This window comes from Cololabis saira, chromosome 12, assembly GCF_033807715.1.
Source record: "Cololabis saira isolate AMF1-May2022 chromosome 12, fColSai1.1, whole genome shotgun sequence".
Taxonomy (NCBI): domain Eukaryota; kingdom Metazoa; phylum Chordata; class Actinopteri; order Beloniformes; family Belonidae; genus Cololabis; species Cololabis saira.
This window is the reverse complement of record NC_084598.1, coordinates 1,895,999-1,916,914: the sequence shown is the minus strand read 5'-3', so window position 1 is coordinate 1,916,914 and position 20,916 is coordinate 1,895,999. Positions and strand designations below refer to the sequence as shown.

General features: G+C 40.3%; 1 long non-coding RNA gene across 1 annotated transcript; it reads left to right on the top strand.

Annotated features, from left to right (window-relative positions):
• The first annotated feature begins 18,725 nt into the window (after nucleotides 1-18,725).
• On the top strand, nucleotides 18,726-19,493 carry LOC133456618 (uncharacterized). Its single transcript, XR_009783809.1, has 3 exons — nucleotides 18,726-18,787; nucleotides 18,905-18,998; nucleotides 19,403-19,493. It is a non-coding gene; the product is annotated as an uncharacterized LOC133456618 (long non-coding RNA).
• Nucleotides 19,494-20,916: the final 1,423 nt, after the last annotated feature.

The window sequence follows — 20,916 nt, the reverse complement described above, 5'->3', positions numbered from 1 at the left end:
ACTGCTCAACTCTACCTTATATTTGGAGAATCTGTTTAACCAACAAAGGGTTGATAGCAGACTGAAGTCTTGAAGCATTAGTTTTGTTGATAGAGTATAAGCATTTGATAAGAGTGCAACTCACTAACAGGAACAACTATGGATTCCAAACTTGCAAAGAAAGTGTTGTCAAAGTGTGAAAGTAAGATATACACACTTTCACCACTGAATCTTGCTCAGTTTATACAGTTTTTTGAACTGAGGACATTTCTCCCATGACTGTTGGATAAAAGGCCAAGTGTGTTTATAGATTTCAGCATGAGGACATTATTAAGGTGGTCTTGTAAAAAAGAGGTTTACTTCATGGTAATATGCTGCTGAACCTTTATCATAGCTTAAATATTGTCACAAAGTGTTTTGATGTTTGGACAAGAAGCTGGATGTAAGATCTGGAAAAAATAACTGCTCAAGTCGAATGTGACTCTTGAGCATTGTTTCTTTAACTGTGTTTGTGGACCGTGACTGGGTCTCGTGAATGTTACCACTCACACAAGCAAAACCTTTCAGTGTATTCTGAAACAAAGCAAGCCGTATAAATGTTATCCTAAGACAAGGGTCTGAGAGTGTCCATTGATTTGGATTACTGGGGCGGGAGATGAGTGGACTATAGCCTGAGAGAACAAACCATTCTGATTGTTTTTCGCCCTCATCATTCTGTTGCAGGATGCAACGTGAATGTAAAGTGTTTGTGCTATTTCTGGTATATTTTCACGAAAAAAGCCTGATTTAAATAAGAGATATATCCAGATCAATTTTGTATGCAGAACTATTGAACTGCAAAGCTCTTTCGAGGTCTGAGCTTGTGATGCCTTACTAAATGTTTAATGACAACAGGGGGACGACTGATCATTTTAAAGTAAAGATTAGTTAATAGTTGGCAAGAGTGTTACTATTTAATTGAAAATATACAGAGAACAAATCCTCCTAAAAATATTTATTACGTATATCTGACTATTCAGTTAAAACTTTTTAAGACTGTGTGTGTGTTTAGGTGTGTAGATGTGTGTGTTAAAATGTTATTTAAACTTGTATACATATACATCTTTGCAATCTACAAATGTTAATTGTCACTCCACGTCTGGTCGTTGGGCATCATGGATAGAAACAGAACGAATGTGGCAGACATGATGTAACCACTGATGTGCTGAAACTTAGGGTGCTTTCAGACCTGTGGCCCGTTTGTTTTGTTCCGATCCAGGGGCTAAATCGATACAGTTGTTTCGTTTTTCGTTTGTGTTCACAAGGCAACCGTCTGTAGCGGTTCAAAGCTGTTAACAAATGCCATGAACCAACTGTTCTCTCATTGGTCAAATGAACACAGAAGTAGTTTCCTCTTCCGTACCCCGGGAAAAACAACACTGACTGTGTTTCCATGCATCAATAACCCTTTTAAAACCTGAATATTGGCAATAACCCGAATTTGCACGGCCATGTAAACACCAATAACCCCTTTGAATAACCAGAATTTGCTCATATTCAGGTTTTTAAAAACCCCAATATGAGCCCTGGGTTACTCCTATTAAAACCTGAATATTGGGTCATGTAAACACCAAACAGAATATCCCCATCAAACGGAACAGGAATCTGTTTTCTGCACATGTTCTGTTCACAAGGAATCCTGGTCTTTTGAGTCCAGGAAGTTCTTATAAACACGGAGAAACCAAGACCAGGAGGAGACTAATCACTTCATAAATGTAATGAAGGATATGAACATTTCTGCATTTGTAGACGGTAGAAAGTACCGGGATAGAAGATTTACAAGAAGGAGAGAGAAGTTGCGCGAAGCAGCGTTTGTTTTGAATTTGGATACAGGAAGAAGAAGCAGAAATGAGGGGAATTGCGTCATGATGTTCTCCGTGCGTCGCTGGTTTGATCCAGATATCCCAAATGATTAATTACCATGTAAACGGAATATTCCCAATGTTTCAGTAACCGGAATATTAGCAATAACCCGAATTCTGATTGCATGTAAACGTAATCAATGAATGGAGTTGTGTGGGTTGCTGTGTGGATTCTGTTCTCACTGCAAACGAACCGCTCCAGGTGTGGAATGGAAGCGAGCCGAGACCACCTCTCCTAGGAGATCTCGGCTCGCTTGTTTCGTCCCGCATCCGAGCGCGATTGCTGTGTTCACATGTACCAAACGAACCGATCTTTAGGGGGAAACGCTCCCTGTTTCAGAACAACTGCTCCAAACGGGACTGAGGTGAAAGCACCCTTATTCTCAGGTGCATAGCTACTGTCAAGTTTAGAGTTTTAGAGATAAAGCTGATCTTTTTGAGGCTGGGTATGTGGGTTTTAGACATGTTGATGTGGAGTTGTTACCAGTGTTCTGACCCCATGATTTTAAGGGACAAAGGGGCTAGCTCTCTTTTCCATCGTAATATGGAAGTCAGCCCTTAAACACTAATCATGTAAGACATTCTTATAAATCTTATAAATCTTCAGAAATAGTACAGCTTTCGATTAAACTACATGTACGAAGTTTTGGGATGCATAATTCATTTTCAAAAGTTTCCATTACATTTTTTCCATTTTTATTTTCTTGAGCCAGAGTCAAGTTCAAGTGTACGAGAGGTTAGAGTTGAATGTTTATATATGCTTTTCTATCTGTCTTAAGAAAAGTGTTTACTTCTCTCATTTTTAAATATTTCTGACTTTTAAAGAAACTTGCTTCCCAAGCTCAAGGTGTGAGGAATTGCACACACTAAAAATGACTGTTTCACGTTTGCACAGTCTGATAGTGTCATACATGGATATTCCAAGTGCTTCAGTGGTTTTCATCATTTGGTATTAATTTCAGGTAAAACCGTTAATGGTTGCAGTGAACTGCCCTGACATTATGAATTGACATGCTTATTTTATTTTAAGGCTGGTTTCTCCTTTTATTTTATATTTGTGCCGCAATACATATTTTACGTAAGTGTGGCTGTTGGAAATGTTTCTAGTTGGGATTAAAACCAGTTTTTCTTGTTTACTTTTTTAGAATTTTTTTGTTTTTGTTCATTTTTTATTAGAAATAGTGCCAGAATAGCGAGCTGAGATTATGGTTTGCTGATTGGTCGTCTTGTATGACAAGTTTTATTTTCTTTTTTTGTTTTGTTTTGCTTCTAGCAAATGCAGCATTTTGTTTCTAGTTTTCTTTTACACTTTTATAAATATACATTGCCTTAAATATCAATCGAAGTTTGTTACTCTCGGGCTGGATCAAATTTGCTTTCGTTTTAAATGGTGCTTTGCAGTTATTTTGTATGAGGTGTGACCTGTATTTGTTAACTCTTTGAGAACTGGAAACTATTTGGTCAAAGAAAAAAATATTTTTCCTGGTTTCCAGGAGCAGTAATGGTATAGTTACACTTTTGGTATTGTGATTGGACTAATTATGGTATCCTTCAATCATCAAGTCTGTCTGTTCTTAGAGATATTTATGAATAATGGTCATCTTTTGAACAACCTGGCAAATTCTTCATAGGAAAAAACAGCCCATGCATTATGGACTGTGGCTTTGACAGGACTTATCTTTATAAAAACATATCCCAAAGCAGCTGTGAAACATTTTGTGCTTAACTGTCACTGTTAAAACTGAAGAAGCAACATTTTTGTATTACTGTTTGGTGGCTTTTTCTTTTTTTTAGCAAGGGATTGCAAGAGGGCAGAATCCTTATATTTAACAATGCAATCCACGTAATTATATTGTCTCTTAGGTTTGATAGACCTTTGTATTGCGTAAAAGTATTAAACATGACCCTTTTAAAATTTAAATATTCAAACTTTTTCTTCTTCTTGTTTGTGTAAAAATAAAAGCTACTTCTCATCTATAATGGTAGAAAACGTTACTTCCTTGCATCAGAATGCAGGGATAGGGTCACTTTTATCTGTTTACATTTTACAGACCACATGAATGTCAAAAGAAAAACTGTTGAAAACCAAAAACTTAAAAAAAATATATAAGAAAAGAGAGATACAATGATGTTGTTGTCATGAAAATTATATTATTATTGCTGTTGCTGTTGTTGTTATTATTAATAGTAGTACCAAAATATGAAAACAGTGTTGCATAAATGTTTCTGTTGGCTTTGTTTTTTATGATGCATGGGAAACTATCTGCTAGATTATATCAAATATACATATACACACATATATATATATATATATATATATACATATATATACATATACATATATATATATATATATATATATATATATATATATATATATATATATATATATATATACATATATATACATATACATATATATATATATATATATATATATATATATATATATATATATATATATATATATATATATATTATATCATTTAGCCTACTGCCTGAGTCATGAATTTAGACACCTTGAAATTTGCAAGATTTCTAATGAAAGAAATAAATATATTATACTGGCTTGCGTGCAAAATTTGGTGACTTTTGGGGCACGTTTAGGGGGAAAAAGGGCCCTCATTTCGTCGGAAAAATAAAAACGAGAAAAATTCCTACAGATACAAAAGGTCCTTCGCACTATCAGTGCTCGGGCCCTAATTATGAAAATTATGAGTACATTGGATAATTTAATTTCATTATTTTTATGAATGAACTTACTTGCTTTATTATTTGATCATGGGGTACGGAAAGAGCTCAGAATTGATACATCTGGCATCATAGGTTTAAAGCAGTAAAAATTGGCTCTTTCACATTTGACTGCAAATTAAATTAACTTTTGTTCTGTAAATAAGTTGCATATCAAAAATGGAGTTGGACCACTGCATTATAAATATGGCCCAATATTACCTTGTTTTCTGATTGGAATTATATAAAAGCTGTAAATGGAGTTTGTATAGTTTATCCCACCCACCCAGTCCCATCTTGAATACAAATTTGTTGATTCCTCTCTGTGGGACGAATATATTATCTAATATACTCCTTAATCCTCTACAGAATTAATGGATCATGGCTAATGATAAGCGGCTAGCTTTCTTTTTTTTATCACATGACTCAGGCACTGTAGCTATCTAAGCTTACTTGTTAATGTTCTGCAAGAAGCAGAATGAAATACTGTGCTAACTGGCTTGTTGTCTTCCCATGAAGAGTTTTCGCTGAAGCTTGAATTTTAAATTGTATATTTTTCTGTGCTTATGAAATAAATACATAACTAAAATAATGACGACTTGTGTGAGAGTTTCTGTTTTACTTTGAGTTACATCAGTGAATATGAACCAGAACTGGAATCAACAAATCAATAGGTGGAAACTACTGGTCTTTTCTCTGATGCGACAATGATCCCCCTGCCGCCAAAACCACAACCCACATCACAATTACATTAGCTATCAAAAGAAAACCTTTCTATCAAATTATTTCCAGTTTTGTGGCACCTCTGCTTGGGTTGAAAAAGAAAATTAGGCGACTATTTTAGACTAATTTGATAGTTTTAACAGTTATAGTCAAGAAGCTTTTTTTGCTTAAAAAGAGCATTTTGACTAGATTTATGGAATATTAGCGTCATTTCTAGAGGGGCTGCTTTTGCAGTGCATTTGTCTAAATGTGTTTATAATCTTGTTGTAGGCAAGAGCTGCATGCAAAAGTCCTTTACTTAAACAAGAAGAACTGCTATAAAAAGGAAGTCCAAAAAAGCAGCGGAATGACACAGGGAAAACAGTCAGTGGCAGAACAAAACAGACTAGAATGGAAAGGTAGATATACGGTGGCCGAGACCCGCCATTGCTGAAAATAAAAGTAACGCTGCAAACAGAAACAAACGCCGCTGCAAATTAAGAAACGCTGCAAATAAAATAAACACTTTACAAATAAAATAAACGCTGCAAATAAAAATAAACGCCGCTGCAAATAAAATAAACGCTGCAAATATAAAGAAACCCTGCTGCAAATAAAATAATAAACACGGCTGCAAATAAAGAAAAGCAACGCAAATAAAAAAGCCACAACGGAAGTGAATTACCGGGGACTATTATTGCTGTTATAGACTAACCTCGGCCCCCCATCACAGAAAGGAAAGTTGTTGTGGCCCTCACTGAAAAAAGTTTGGGGACCCCTGGCATAGACATATATACGTAGACGCCGCATCGAGTGTTCTTGCCGGCTGCTGTGATACGTCAACGTCGCCCAGAGGTGGGTAGAGTAGCCAAAAATTGTACTCAAGTAAAACTACTGTTACTTCAGAATAATATGACTCAAGTAGAAGTAAAAAGTAGTCATCCAAATAATTACTTGAGTAACAGTAAAAAAGTACTTGGTGAAAAAACTACTCAAGTACTGAGTAACTGTTAAGTAACGTCTTGATTTATTTTTTTAACACAACCATTCAAACAGACAAAAGTACAAAATAATCATCAGCAAATTAAATCAATAAAATAATATGAATTAAAAATTCATAAAAAATAGCTTACCGTATTTTCGCAACCATAAGGCGCACATAAATTTTTTATTTATTTTTTTTAAATGTGCCGGGCGCCTTATGAAACGGTGCGCCGTGTCTATTACCTGAATTATGGTAATGTAAGGCCGGCCACCATGAGAACGGTAAAAAGAGAAGGGGGCGGGTGAAGCACCCGTGAGTTGCGGTTTGAATGAGACCATCCACTGAGCTGTAAACAGAAGATGAAGACTTTTAAGGATTTGCTTGATGTGTGAAGTGAAATAAAATACAATCAAACTAAGTTTTTCTCCCGCTCTATTTTTAAATAAGCACACTTGTGTGTGTGTTCTGCAGCGCGTGTGTTTTGCATGTCGGGAACCGAGGATGCACCTGCCGTGGGGTTGTGGGGCCAGCGCTCCGCATCCCCGGGGCAGATCCGGCTGAAATGCCGGTGCTCTTTCCCCGGGAGCCCCTGCTACCAGTCCAGGCGGGCTCCTCCGGTCCCGGCCGGTCGGAACCGGTCACATTCCCCGGATGAAGCCGCGGTGATGCGCGCTGCTCCTCCCGACTTCCTGGTTCCCAAAGCGGGGTCCGATCGAATTCTCTTGGTTCCCGGCTGCTTTGGGAGCAGGGATTTCTGGACTCCGTCCCAGGTCGGATCAGCTTCACCCTCCGAGATTTTCAGCAATATCTGTCGGTTACAAACCCCGGTACCGGATCCCCGACATGCGCGTGTGTGTGTTTCGCGGCGCGAAACACACACATACTCATTTATGTTGTGCTTGCCTGCCACGCTGATGGACAGAAACGCCTATGGTGATTTTTAAAAGAAAAACTTTGCATAAGACGTTTCCAGCCGGAGTCATTATAAGGGCGAATGAAAAGGGGTGGCTGGATGAAGGGATGATGATCAAGTGGCTGAGACAGGTCTGGAAATTCGGACTGGCGCAGCTGAATTAGCGGAGCTCTTTAATGCAGAATCAGAGGATGAGGACTTTGAAGGGTTTGATTAATGTAAAAACTGAAATAAAGTACAATCAAACTAAGTTTTGCTCCCGCTCTATTTTTAAATAAGCACACTTGTGCGCTTGTGTGTGTGTTCTGCAGTGGGTGTGTGTGTTTTGCCGCACGTGTGTGCAGCTCCGTGTCTGTAGACTGCGCCTTTTGGGTCGGTGCACCGTATGTGTGTTTTAAAACCAAAAATTACACACAAAACTGATGGTGCGCCTTTTCACACGGTGCGTCGTATGGTCGTGAAAATACGGTAAATTAAATTAAGCTTAAAGTAAATTCAAGTACTTGAATAAATAATAAAATAATAGAATAAACAAATAAATTAAGCACAAGTAGCACAAAATTTCAAGCCTTTGTACTTTTCTTTTTTAACCAGGCAGAACTAGAACAAGCCCATGAACTCATAGAAGCTCTGTGTGTGTTTGAGTCTGTGTAAATGTGACAAAACATGCAAAAACAAACATTTTTCCCAAAGAATCACTCAGTGATGTCATGAGATTGACGCGTACGCGGATAAAAGGGATAAAAGAAAAGTAACGAGCTCAACGTAGCCTAATGTAGCGGAGGAAGAGGAACAGTTTCTTCTTCACAAATCTACTCAAGTAAAAGTAAAAAGTATAGTGATTCAAAACTACTCCTAAAAGTACAACATTTCCCAAAACTTACTCAAGTAAATGTAACGGAGTAAATGTAACTCGTTAGTACCCACCTCTGACGTCGCCGCCATATTGGATGAGGCAAGACTGCGCCGTAAACTACAGGTAAATGGACTTATTTTCATAGAGCGCCTTTCTACAAAGAAATTTACGTTTTACGTCTTATTTATTCATTCACACACGCACTAATATACTTGGGAAACAGTTAGGCACCAAATATAATATATTTAATTTTCTCAGATGGCAAAAATAAGAACTTTATTGATCCCACATATGAGTAATTCATGGTATATCAGTTATAGAGAACAAGGTAGTGCCGAAAAACAATATATATCCCCCCTCACAAAAATAAGAAAAATAGAGAAACACATTTTCTCATCAACAAAGCATATTTTACATTTCAAGTAACAAAATAACATATTTGAGCCTTTTTTTTGTAGATTTTTTCAGTTATTTTATTGTCTGAAAAATGATTCAAATGTCATTTTATTGTCTGAAAAATGGTTCAAATATGTTATTCTGTTATTGGAAATTTTTTTAATTTGTTTTGTTCATGAAAAAATATGTTTCTCTATTTTTGTGAGGGGGGATATTGTTTTTCGGCACTACCTTATTCTCTATAGCTGATACAACATGAATTACTCCTATGTGGGATCAATAAAGTTCTTATTTTTGCCATCTGAGAAAATTAAATATATTATATTTGGTGCCTAACTGTTTCCCAAGTATATTAGTGCGTGTGTGAATGAATAAATGAGACGTAAAACGTAAATTTCTTTGTAGAAAGGCGCTTTATGAAAATAAGTCAATTTACTTGTATTAGTTTACAGCGCAGTCTTGCCACATCCAATATGGCGGCGACGTTGACGTATCGCAGCAGCTCCATGGGGCGTCTACGTATATATGTCTATGGGTGCACTGTGTCAGTCGGCTGGGCTTTCCTCCGCAGCCCGGTTGCACTGGGAGAACGGAGTTGGCACAGCGTGTGGCCAGCGGAACGCTCAGCTGCAGCTCGTCAGCTCATCTATGGGAGAAATTAAATAGCGGGGCTGCCAGCAGAATCCGTTTATCATTCGTTCTTTCCATTTTCAATTGGCAATCAAAAATATAAACATGAAAAAGTGACTGGTTATTTTGTTATTTGTTTTTTATTATAACACAAAAAATGGATAAACGTCTGGTTTTTCATATTTAAATTTTAGGCACAGATCAAAAATACGAAATAGAAAAACGGTCCACAGGACTGAATTTGATTTTAATATTTAATTGGTCGGGTTTACGTGACCCTGAAGTTTGGTAAGGAGCTAACAAATGACAGGACCAGAAGTCAGTCAGCCCCATCAGCCATGGAGACTTACGTATTGTTTCGAGGAGCAAAGCGTGTGACTTTAAAGGAGGACATAACAACCGAAAAAATCAGCAGGATTTTCCAGGTAAATTTTTCACAAAGAACCTTTTCTGTGAAATTGCACTGTACTTTTAACCACCAGTGGTTCCCAAATGGTGTGCACACCGAGACGAGTCCAGGTGTGCCCTGGGATTTTGTGACAGCTATATATTATTACTGCTTAATTACATAACTTGTCTTCGCGAGGCAAACTCGTTGCCATGTGTGGTATATATTTAGTTTTGGGAAATTACAATGTCTTCAAAGCATCAGCTGAAGTTGGCTGCAACTGATAGGAAGTAGTTAACGTCAGATGTATTTCCATTGAAACAGGGACTAACACTAGCAAAAAACTTATACTTGGAGAGCGTATTGTTCCACATTATGGATTAATTTTGATAATATATTTTTTTCTTATTGGTGTTGAATTTATATGCAATTTTACAAATGTTGAATAGAACTTGGAGAAAATATTTATTGATTGATCTTAATATTTTGTTAATAATAAATTAATTGGAGTAATGCAATCTGTGAAGTACCTTATACTGAATTAACCTGTAGCGTGAGTTAACAGAACAACAGTGTATCTGAGACAGTGCTTCCTCCCAAAGTTCTGCTGATATTTCAGCGTTTAAATCTTTGGCCCAAGCTTCCCTGATAAAATCGGAAGAAACCGGATTAGTAAAGCAACTTACAAATTTGGACATCAACTTTTTGGAGTCTGGGGGGAGTAGAAGGGTCTCAAGAAAGGGATGGGTGATGGGAGTAGCAATAAAGTGTGTCCAGTTCTCCTTAACATAGTTTCTAACTTGGAGATAGCGGAAGAAGTGAGAGTTTGGAAGACTACATTTTTTGCTCAACTGAGCAAATGATGCTAGTTGACCGCTAATATACAAATCTGAAAAGGTTTTAATTCCCCTTTCTCTCCATATTGTGAATACCCCATCCAACCGAGCAGGTAAGAAAGAGTGATTTTGACATATGGGCGCATGTATGGAGGCACTGGGAACCTGGCAAGCCACTTTTATTTGTTTTAAGATTCTTCACGGTGAAGTTATTTCGAATTAATTTGGATACTGGGACAGACTCAGAAAACAAAAGAGCAGGAAGTGAAGACGTTGTAACTACAGCAGCTTCCAGTTGTAACCACGATGGACTCTCCTCCGTTTCATCACTTCCATTTTTCCAGTAGGTAAGGGCCCTGGAGTTGGCTGCCCAATAGTAATGTTTAAAAACAGGCAATCCCAGACCACCATTTCTGGAGGATTTTTGAAGGTGAACCCTGGATATACTGTGTGACTTGTAGCATCATACAAAAGTTAGTATTATAGAGTCAAGCTTCTTAAAGAAAGATGCATTTAGATATATAGGCAGGTTCTGAAAAAGGTATAAAAACCTGGGCAGACTCACCATCTTGATTGTATTTACCCGACCTATCATAGATAGGGGGAGTATTCTCCAAGACTCAATATTATGTTTGAGTTTTTCTACTGATTCGGAAAAGTTAAATTCGAAAAGATGCTTAGGATTTTTTGTCAGTTTAAGGCCTAATTAGGTGAAAAACTCCTTTGTCACTCTAAAAGGCAAATTTGTCAGGAAGACGTCAGTAATTTGATCCGTTAAAGGCATGAACTTGCATTTTTTCCAGTTTATAGTGTAGCCAGAAATATTTCTGAAGGAAGTTATGTATTCCAGTAGGAAGGCAATGGAGACCGTTGGGTCAGCTAAACAGACCAAAAGGTCGTCCGCATACAGAGTTACACGGGTCTCAGAATTATCTGATCTAATACCTTTAATGTGTGGATGTGCCCTAAGGTCAATAGCCAGGGGCTCCAGCGCTATATCAAACAACAGGGGGGACAATGGGTCCCCCTGACGGACTCAACGTTGCAGGGTAAATGGACCAGATCTGTCGCCATTAGTTAGAATGGAAGACTTCGGATTGCTATATAATATTTTTACCCATTCTATAAAAGTGTTGCCAAATTCAAATTTCTGCAGCGTTGCAAATAAATAAGGCCACTCAACCATATCAAATGCTTTATGAGCGTCTAAGGACAATATAGCTGCTCTATCATCCTTACCATAATCCGCATACATGACGTTAAGAATTTTACGAACAAAGATGGTTATTATTATTATTATTATTATTATTATTATTAGTATTATTATTATGTATAGTATATCATATTATTATTAGTATAGATATCGGATAGGTGAATGGATGAATGAATGGGATGCCTGGGTCTGGGGCCCTGCGTTGTCGGGCCTGCACGGGTGTCGCCTTGTTGGGGGGTTCCCTCTCTCCGGGCCCGTCTCCGGTCCCCCCCGCTGCCTCTGCGGCGGGGCGCCCCTCTGGTCTTGGAGGGCCACTTTCGTGGGGGGCGGGTGCGCCTGCCCGCGTCGGCGGCCGGGGCGGCTCTGTCTCTCCGGGCAGGCTGGCCCCCTGCCGGGTGGGGGTCGTTGGCCTGAAGGGTGAGGGCCTCCTGGCCGCGTGTCCGGCCCGGACCGGGTGGCCGGGGATTGCCTGGGTCGCGGTCCGCCGCCGCGGGATCCCTGGCTGCTTCTTCCCGCGCCGTGGGGGCCCCGCCCGCGGGCCCCCTCGGCCGCCGCCGGGGGGGGGAGGGGGCCTTGCAGGCGGTGGGTTGCCTCCCTCCTACTTCTCCCCTCTGTGAGGCTGCCGGTGGCCTGGGTTCCGGGCTCTTCCGTGTCGGCCTCTGGTCTCGCGGGTGGCGGGGTTGCTCCCCCACTATAGATACACTTCAGGTGGAACTTTGTTTGGTTTATTACACACACACACACACACACACACACACACACACACACACACACACACACATACACACACATGATCATGATCGGTTTCGTGCTTTGTTTGTGGTTTTTTTGTTGCAGATTTCCAGTGCTTGACGTGTGTTTCCGTGTGTTCCTGCTTCCTGGATTGGCAGTGGATGTCGTCAAACACAAATATTTGCTTCACTGAGTGAAGGTGGAAGCTGTTTGTTTTTAAATGTGTCTCGAATCATTCTTAACAAATAAGGTGCAAGGACCCCTTGAAAGGCTTTGTAAAACTCTGGTCTGTACCCATCAAGGCCCGCAGCTTTGCCAGTCGGGAATGCTCTGATAGCATCCTGTACCTCAGAGAGAGAGAAGTCCGAGTCAAGACTCTCCCTAAAAACAGCATCCAACTTTGGGAAGTGAAGCGAGTCACAAAACCGATCAAAATCTTCCTGCGTAGCTGTTGATTTGGAAGTGTAAATATCTGAGTAAAACTCTTTGAAACGTTTATTGATATCCTTTAAATCTGTAAGCATATCTCCAGATCCAGATCCTATTTTATGAATAGCCCGCTTTGCCTGTTCTCCTTTTAACTGCCTTGCCAGTAATTTCTGTGGCTTATCACCAAGCTCAAAATGCCTCCGTTTGAGTTTCAATAGTAAATTGCTTATTTGCCCCCCCAAAATGGCATTATACTCATATTTTAACTTGAGAATTGTGTTGTAATCAGATTGTAATAGTGAATTTCGATAAACCTGTTCAGCAGTTTGTAACTCTCTTTCAATCTCTTCCAGTCTGACTCGCTTAGTCTTTTTCAGTATTGCTTCATAAGAGATAATCTGCCCTCTGATGAACGCCTTGAGGGTTTCCCACAATATTGTGTCATTCACCTCTCCATTGTCATTGGTCTCAAGGAACTGCGTTAGGTGTTTAGTAATGTATGTTTTAAAGGCCTGGTCCTCCAGAAGATAGGGATTAAAACGCCAGCTATAGGCTTGTCTAGGGGAACACAGTTTGAGATTAAAATTAACAGGACAGTGATCAGATATTATTATATTATGATATTTTGTATCGTGAATGTTGGGGATTAACCTGGAGTCAACTACAAAATAATCAATGCGTGTGTATGATTTATGTACAGGTGAATAAAAAGAATAATCCCGGTCAGATGGGTGCTGCAGTCTCCAAATATCCACCACCTTCTTTGTTTTCATCAAATTATTAATGGTTCGGACAGCAAGAATGTTAGGTGGGGGGGCGGAAGACAGCCTGTCCAAATATGGATCCAGGTAGCGGTTAAAATCGCCCCCTATCACTATGTGACTTGAATCATCGTCGGGAATAAGATCAAACACCTTCCGAAAAAAAGCAGGATCATCTTTGTTCGGCCCAGATATATGTTTACCAAAGTAACAGGGAATGAATTGATATGCCCATTTACAATAATGAACCTGCCGTTTGGATCAGTTGTAGATGACTGAAATCGAAAAGGCACAGTCTTCTGGAAGAGAATAGCTACACCACGGGCTTTAGATGTGAATGGTGATTGATAAACCTGTGAAATCCAATTAGCCCTGAGTTTCCTATGCTGTATAGCTGTAACATGGGTTAGAGCAGTGATTCTTAACCATAGGGCCCATACTTGGGCAGCGAGCGCCACCTATTGGGCCGCAAAAAAAAATCAGTTTTGTACGTGTGGGCCGTTGGGGCCGCAGGACTGCATAGCAACTCCCGACCAAATGAGGAGAAGAAGACACTCAGCTAGCTGTACGTGTAATAGTAAGAGAAATGGTGTGTATTTACAGAGTAAATCCTTCATTTTGCACAGAGTACGTTTAGATCCACCAGGATCAGGGATCGATTACTTGGGTCTGCGCCCAGAGCGAGCGAGCGCGGCGTGATCATTTATCCTGACCCGCGGCCCGGGAGGTCGGCTGAGGCTGCCGCTCGGGCGGCGGCTCCGTCATTACTGGTGAAAGATGGTAGATGCGTGGGCTTTCGTGTCTGCTGGACTGGACTGTTCGGGCTTTAAAAAAAAGCATCGGAAAGTGACTCTGCTGCAGCGCGACCAGAGAGCTGCGGTGCTGGCTCTGCCCGTCGCAGCTGATCAGGCTCGGATGAAACCCGACACACTGAGTCCTGACAACTTATTAATGTAAATAACTTAATGTAAAATCAAACTAAGTTTTGTCCTCGCTCTATTTTTAAATATGCACACTTGTATGCTTGTGTGTGTGTTGTTGTAAGGTGGCGCTCCGTGTATTTAGACGGCGCTTTTCCACACGGTGCGCCGTGTGTGTGTTTTAAATCCAGAAATGACACAAAACTGAGGGTGCGCCTTTCCTCACGGCGCCCATATGGTCGTCAAAATATGGTAATTAGCTTGGCTCTATATACAGAGATGAGAAGCGTAACAGGTGGAAAGGGAAGTTCAACCCAGAATGGACAGATTCATCCTGGTTCAGTCTTCCCACTGGGACAAAACCAGTGTCTCATACGTTCAGAGACTGTGGTGTTCAAAGTGCAAAAGTGAAACGCCACTGAAACAAAACACAAAGTTTTTCATTAAACATATCCACTCAAGTCTGAACTGAAGTCACAGAAAATAAGCTGACCATCTTAAAACACCCCGCCCATGTTTGGGTCCAGATACAGCTGTGAGGCAGCTTTCTCCACAATGAACATAATTACAACTAAATATCGTTCCAGGCTCAACAATGAACATAATTAAAACTAAATATCGTTCCAGGCTCACCAATGAGCACCTCCACATGTGTATGAGAACCTGACACCATCCAGTCCAGATTTAAAGTCCTGACAGGAGAAATTAGAGCTCTGTTCTCTCACTGAACGACAGAAAGTGGGGGCATAAGATTAAAAGAGGGGAAGAAAGAGAAACTGCAAAACTGTTCAATTGTTAAGATGTGTTTATATTCATTTATTATAAAAATGTGTTGAGACAATTAACAAAGAAAAGGGAAATTCAAACTGCTGGTAGAGAAATAAAATAATGTAGCATTTGAAAAATAAAATAAAATCTATTTTATTTTTAAGAGAAAAAAATATGTTTAATTCAAGTTACACATGTTAAGTGGCAAATATGTACTTTTTTAATATAACAGTCAGATGCAGATATATATATATATATATATATATATATATATATATATATATATATATATATATATATATATATATATGTATATATATATATATATATTATGATGTTCTGGACCTTCGCTTGAGTAAATTTTCTCTAAATGGACCTCTTAAAGTTTTAGTTGAATACCCCTGCTATACAGTGTTAATATTTAATGGGCCCCTGGCCACTCTGTACTGAAAGAATTGGGCCCCAAGGTCAGAAAGGTTAAGGACCCCTGGGTTAGAGCATGTTGTTGGGATTAAAGGGACAGCTCTACGTTGGTTTAAATCATATCTATCTGACAGGTTCCAGTTTGTTCATGTACATGAAGTTTCTTCAGAACAGTCAAGGGTCTGTTATGGTGTTCCGCAGGGTTCAGTGCTCGGGCCAATCTTGTTCAGTTTATACATGCAGCCATTGGGAAGTATAATCCAGAATCACGGCATACACTTTCATTGTTATGCTGATGATACGCAGCTCTATTTGTCTATGAAGCCGGATGAAACAGAACCGTTAGTTAAACTTCAGGCATGTCTTAGGGACATCAAGGACTGGATGTCCAGAAATTTCTTGCTTCTGAATTCAGATAAAACAGAGGTTATCATTCTTGATCCAGAGCATCTTAGGAAGGGATTAGATGGTGTTGCGATGGCTTCCAGTACAACTGTGACAAAACCTTGGTGTTGTTTTCAATCAGGATTTGTCGTTCAAACCATATGTTAATCAGGTTTGTAAAATAGCATTTTTCCATATCCGTAATATTGCAAAGATTAGGAAAATGCTCTCGCAGAGTGATGCAGAAAAACTAGTTCATGCGTTTGTATCTTCTAGACTAGATTACTGTAATGTGTTATTAGCAGGATGTCCAAGTAATTTGCTGAATAGGCTCCAGCTAATCCAAAATGCAGCACCCCGAGTGCTGACAGGAATCAGCAGGAGAGACCACGTCTCTCCAGTGTTAGCGTCGCTCCATTGGTTACCCGTAAAATTCAGAATCCAATTTAAAATTTTATTACTTGCGTATAAAACCCAAAACAGCTTAGCTCTGCATTATTTGCAAGACCTGATAGTGCCTTATGTTCCTGGCAGAGCTCTCCGTTCTCGGAGTGCAGGTTTACTCGTAGTTCCTAGAGTATCCAAATGTAGATTTGGAGGGCGGGCGTTCTGCTATCAGGCACAATTACTATGGAACCAACTTCCAATCTGGGTTAAGGAGGCTGACACCACCTCCACCTTTAAAACTAAACTTAAAACCTTTCTGTTTAGTAAAGCCTATAGTTAGTGTTTAGTAAACTTCTAGCTGGTGTTGATAAATCTCTAGGTAGTGTAAACTCTAGGTAGTGTTAGAGTTGCTCCTGTAGTTTCTTGTGCTGGCCCCCTCTTTTCTTCTCTTTTTTCTCTTTTGTACATGGTGCAGCATCCTCTGCCAGTGGCGAAGAGCATCTCTGAATGCACAACACCGGAACCTGCAGCGTGGGAGTGAGAGGGGCAGGGTAACGGCCCCTTTCAGGCAGGGGAGAGGTTTGTCCTTCAAGACTCCCCTCCCTGGCCCTGCCCCTTCTCAACCTTTCCCCGACCCTGCACCTAACCTGGGGCTTGCTGATTGGGCCGGAGCTTCAGGAGCTGCGTGCTGGCCTGCGGTCCCCACCTCCGGTCATCCCAGTGCTGCTTCCACCTGCCTGCTGTGCTGTTTATGTCCCCGATCCCCAGTCTGGCCCTCGGCAGGAGTGTCCCCCCTTATGAGCCTGGTCCTGCTCAAGGACAAACTCCTCCTAAAGGGGAGTTTTTCCTTGCCACTGTTTGGCTTAAGGTTTTTTCTCCCACTATGGGAGTTTTTACCTGCCATTGTTTATGTAATAATTGCTCGGGGTTCATGCTCTGGGTCTCTGGAAAGCGTCTAGAGACAACTTTTGTTGTATTAGACGCTATATAAATAAAATTGAATTGAATTGAAAACAGACATCTGAGAACCTGGTTGTGTCTCCATGTATATCTGCCTTGAGTGAGGCTGGTTTTACAGCCCACCATAATGTGCTTAAGTTTTGCTGGGGTCGTACACAGGGGGAACGCTGGGTCCTTTCTAAACCATTGTTGAAGGTTTATGGGAGATGGTAACACATCGTATGTTGAACGATGAAGCTCAACCGGTTGGATTCCATGCCCCAGAGTTTGCTCCATGTAAGCTTCTTCTTCTCAACACCCTCCCACCTTATCCAGCGGCCCTGCTTGGCTTGTGCTACGGCTTTGGATCGGCTGGTTGCTTCCCCCTGTCGGCGCACCTCCTCTACGACCATCGTTCGTTGCTCGGCGGTAGATGCCTTTCGCCAGAGAGGATTTACAGTTCCAAGGCCAAAACCTGCTCTGCCTTGCTGGACATGGCCCACTACATCACGGTGAAGGAGAGCAGACTTGGCCTGTAGGACAGCTGTGGCTGGGGTCCACTTCCTCCCTGTTGCCAAGGTGGGAGGGGCACCTCTCACTACAGGGTCCCGGGAATCAGTGAGGGACATCTCCAGCCTCACCTTCGCACACTTGAACTCTTCCACCACACTGGAGATGGGCAGTGACAAGGCTCCGTCACTGTAGAGTCCAATCATCATAGTTATCAAGTTTTATTTAGTTTAAGTAAATTAAGATACTGTAAACATTTATGGAGTGGTGACAGTGATAACGCGTGTTATCGAAGCTATTTTGGATGAATACTGTATGTATACAGGTGTGCCTTGAGATATTGGCTTGGCCTTTGGTGCCTTAGGCATAGAAAAAGTTTGAAAACCACTGGCCTAGCCTACATGTTGCATAAACCTCTCACTTTACTTTTTCAAAGGTTCATGGCTCCAGTCTCTACATCACTGATGATACCAATGTTGCCGTATTTCCTGGGAATGATGGTCACTTCAGCACTATTGAGCTCAGAGTAAGGGGACATTATGAAGTGCATGGAGAGAGCAACGATGTGGGGGAGCCATCCAGTGTTTCTGGAACATTGAACCCTACTTGCTTCTCCTTCCGCCGGCCATCCAGTGCTGCTGCGGGTTCTGCTTTAACTGCAAGGCCTCCTGCAAGAGCACCCATGGCAAAGGCATTCCAAAGGTGACCAAATACTTTAACACATCAGATAAACGCTACAGGCCAATATGAGAGTATGTCTGTCTGTCTCCCTGTCTGTCTGTCTGTCTGTTTTAAAAAACACTTTCATCTTCAGGAACGTCTTCACTGCTGATCTTGTGGAGGGCAGATTGGAAACCAGCAAAACACTGACAGTTCGATTATCGGAGTATGAGGATTCTGTCATGGGCATCACAAGTAAAGTAAATGATGCCCTTGAACAAGAGGAATCGGTCATCCTTACCGATGGTCAGGGAAACCAGATCTAGGACACAGAGGGAACCAGAGGTAAATTAATAAATAAAAACAAACATTTATAACCCTCTGGTTTTAAGAAAACTACCCACTTTCTTTCTGAAAAATTGTATACTTTATGTTCCACTAAATCAACTATTTTCTTTTCAGGATCCGCATTTTGGAAGCAAAATGCAATGAAAGTTTGTGCTGTGAAGGAAGGAGATTTGCAGCAGTTACAAGGAAGCAAAAAGAGGAGACTCAGGTATGTAAACTTGATAAGCATTGTTTTGTCAATCATTATGATGGCATATTTGTATGGATATATTCTCCTCAATCAACAAGTGAAGAGGACCTTCTTTGTGAGAATTTTTGCCAATATAGGCCATTCAAGTCTCTGTAATTTCCATTGCATGAGAGTTAGGATCACTATGAATACATTAACTTATAGACTTCGATTAATTATTATGTAGGAATGTGAATTATGTGAATTAGTTTGACACATCATTGGAAGTTTCAATGGTGGAGTTATTGCATTTAGAATGCTGGATTTGAAATATGACACACGCACCAGTACTAAACAACTGGTTACAATGATTGCATTTTTACTGGTTAGAATTTTGCTGAGACCAAGTAGGTTATAACATGTATATTTTTCTTGTTTTTCAGTCGGTGAGATGATAATGGTGTAGATGCAGTGTTCGATACAATTGAAGAGGTGGTCCAGGCAGCACAGGGTCTTCAGGAGGTGTCAGCTACAATTAAGGAGCTGACAAACCTGGCAAGTTCCAACCGAAGAACAATAGTGTCCTTGACAGAGGCTGAAGCAGCAGCTATTTGATGAGGCATTGTGACACCGTGACTGACGTGAAACTCCAGCTTCCTACCCCCTGCAGGGCCGACACCTTGGAACTCGCTTCAACAAAGACTTGAACCACGGGAATGCCATATGATGAAGTTCCTGACTGACTGATATGTTAATACCAACTCATTTGGCCACAGACTTGAATCACGAGAATACCCTATGGGGTAATTTACAACTTAGTGACAGTCATGCCAAATGCCCGATAACGGCATTTGGCCACAGATCACATCTGACTGTAAATTGTTTTTGTCTCTCACTTGGCTCGTTTATTCCTGCCTTTTGAACTTACTGTATAAAAAGTCATGATTCCAACCACTCTGGGTCAGCACACCAACCCAGACACGCTCTGCATAGGTCTGCTCACCGCCGGCCTACTGAATAAAATTCACTTCACCACAGCGGACTTCTGAACTGGTTTTGATAATATTCTTCCAGACTATTAAAGATGCCTTCGGCTGTGTTGTCTGCAAGGGTAAATAAAAAAGTTTTGTCTTTTGTAGGCAGATATCAGAGTCCATGAAGAAAATAGACCCCGACGCCATAAATAATGTAACCACTTGTGCAATAACTGTATTTAAAATAAAATAGTTTTTTGATTCAAATGTGCAGGTCCAGTGGTCGAGCCCATGGTTTCATCGTGTTGCCACAGCATTATTGGCTGCAGGAGTTGCATCGAACAATGGCAGCAAAATTCTACATTTTGCCCAAAATGCAGAGCGGATGATTTTGACATCAATACACAAAAACTCACCGGACTGTCCGATGCATTGGCTGCACTGGAAAACATACCGTGCAATTAAAACTGTACAGTATGTAGTTGCGCTCATGCTGTTCTTCATTGTTCAGTTTTTTGACTGAACAATGACTTTTGACTTTTGTGTTTGTGCATCTTCATGGTGTTGTTTTATTTTGGCCAAATCATCTTTCAGTGTTGTAAAAGCCAAAGTACCTCATATTTGCACTATGTTGCACTATATTTTGAAAGTATAGAGCTTTTGTAATATTTTTCTACGCCTTTGTAAGCCTAGAAAGGTTAAATAAAACAGTTCAAAGAAATACAACTTTATTTGCTAAATCATTCACCTGATAACTTGGAGGCATGGCAACTTTGTAAAAAGTTATAAATTATAAATCATTATATTATTATTATAATATCATTATTATAAATCAATAACTACATCCAAGTTTTTTCAATAAGTAAAAAACAGACCAAATGGTTTGCTCATGCAGTTACTCAAACACAGGCAGTGAGAAAGCACAACTAAAACAGTTTCTTTTTTCAGACATATCTTGCAGTCACATTCATTAGGCAGCTTAA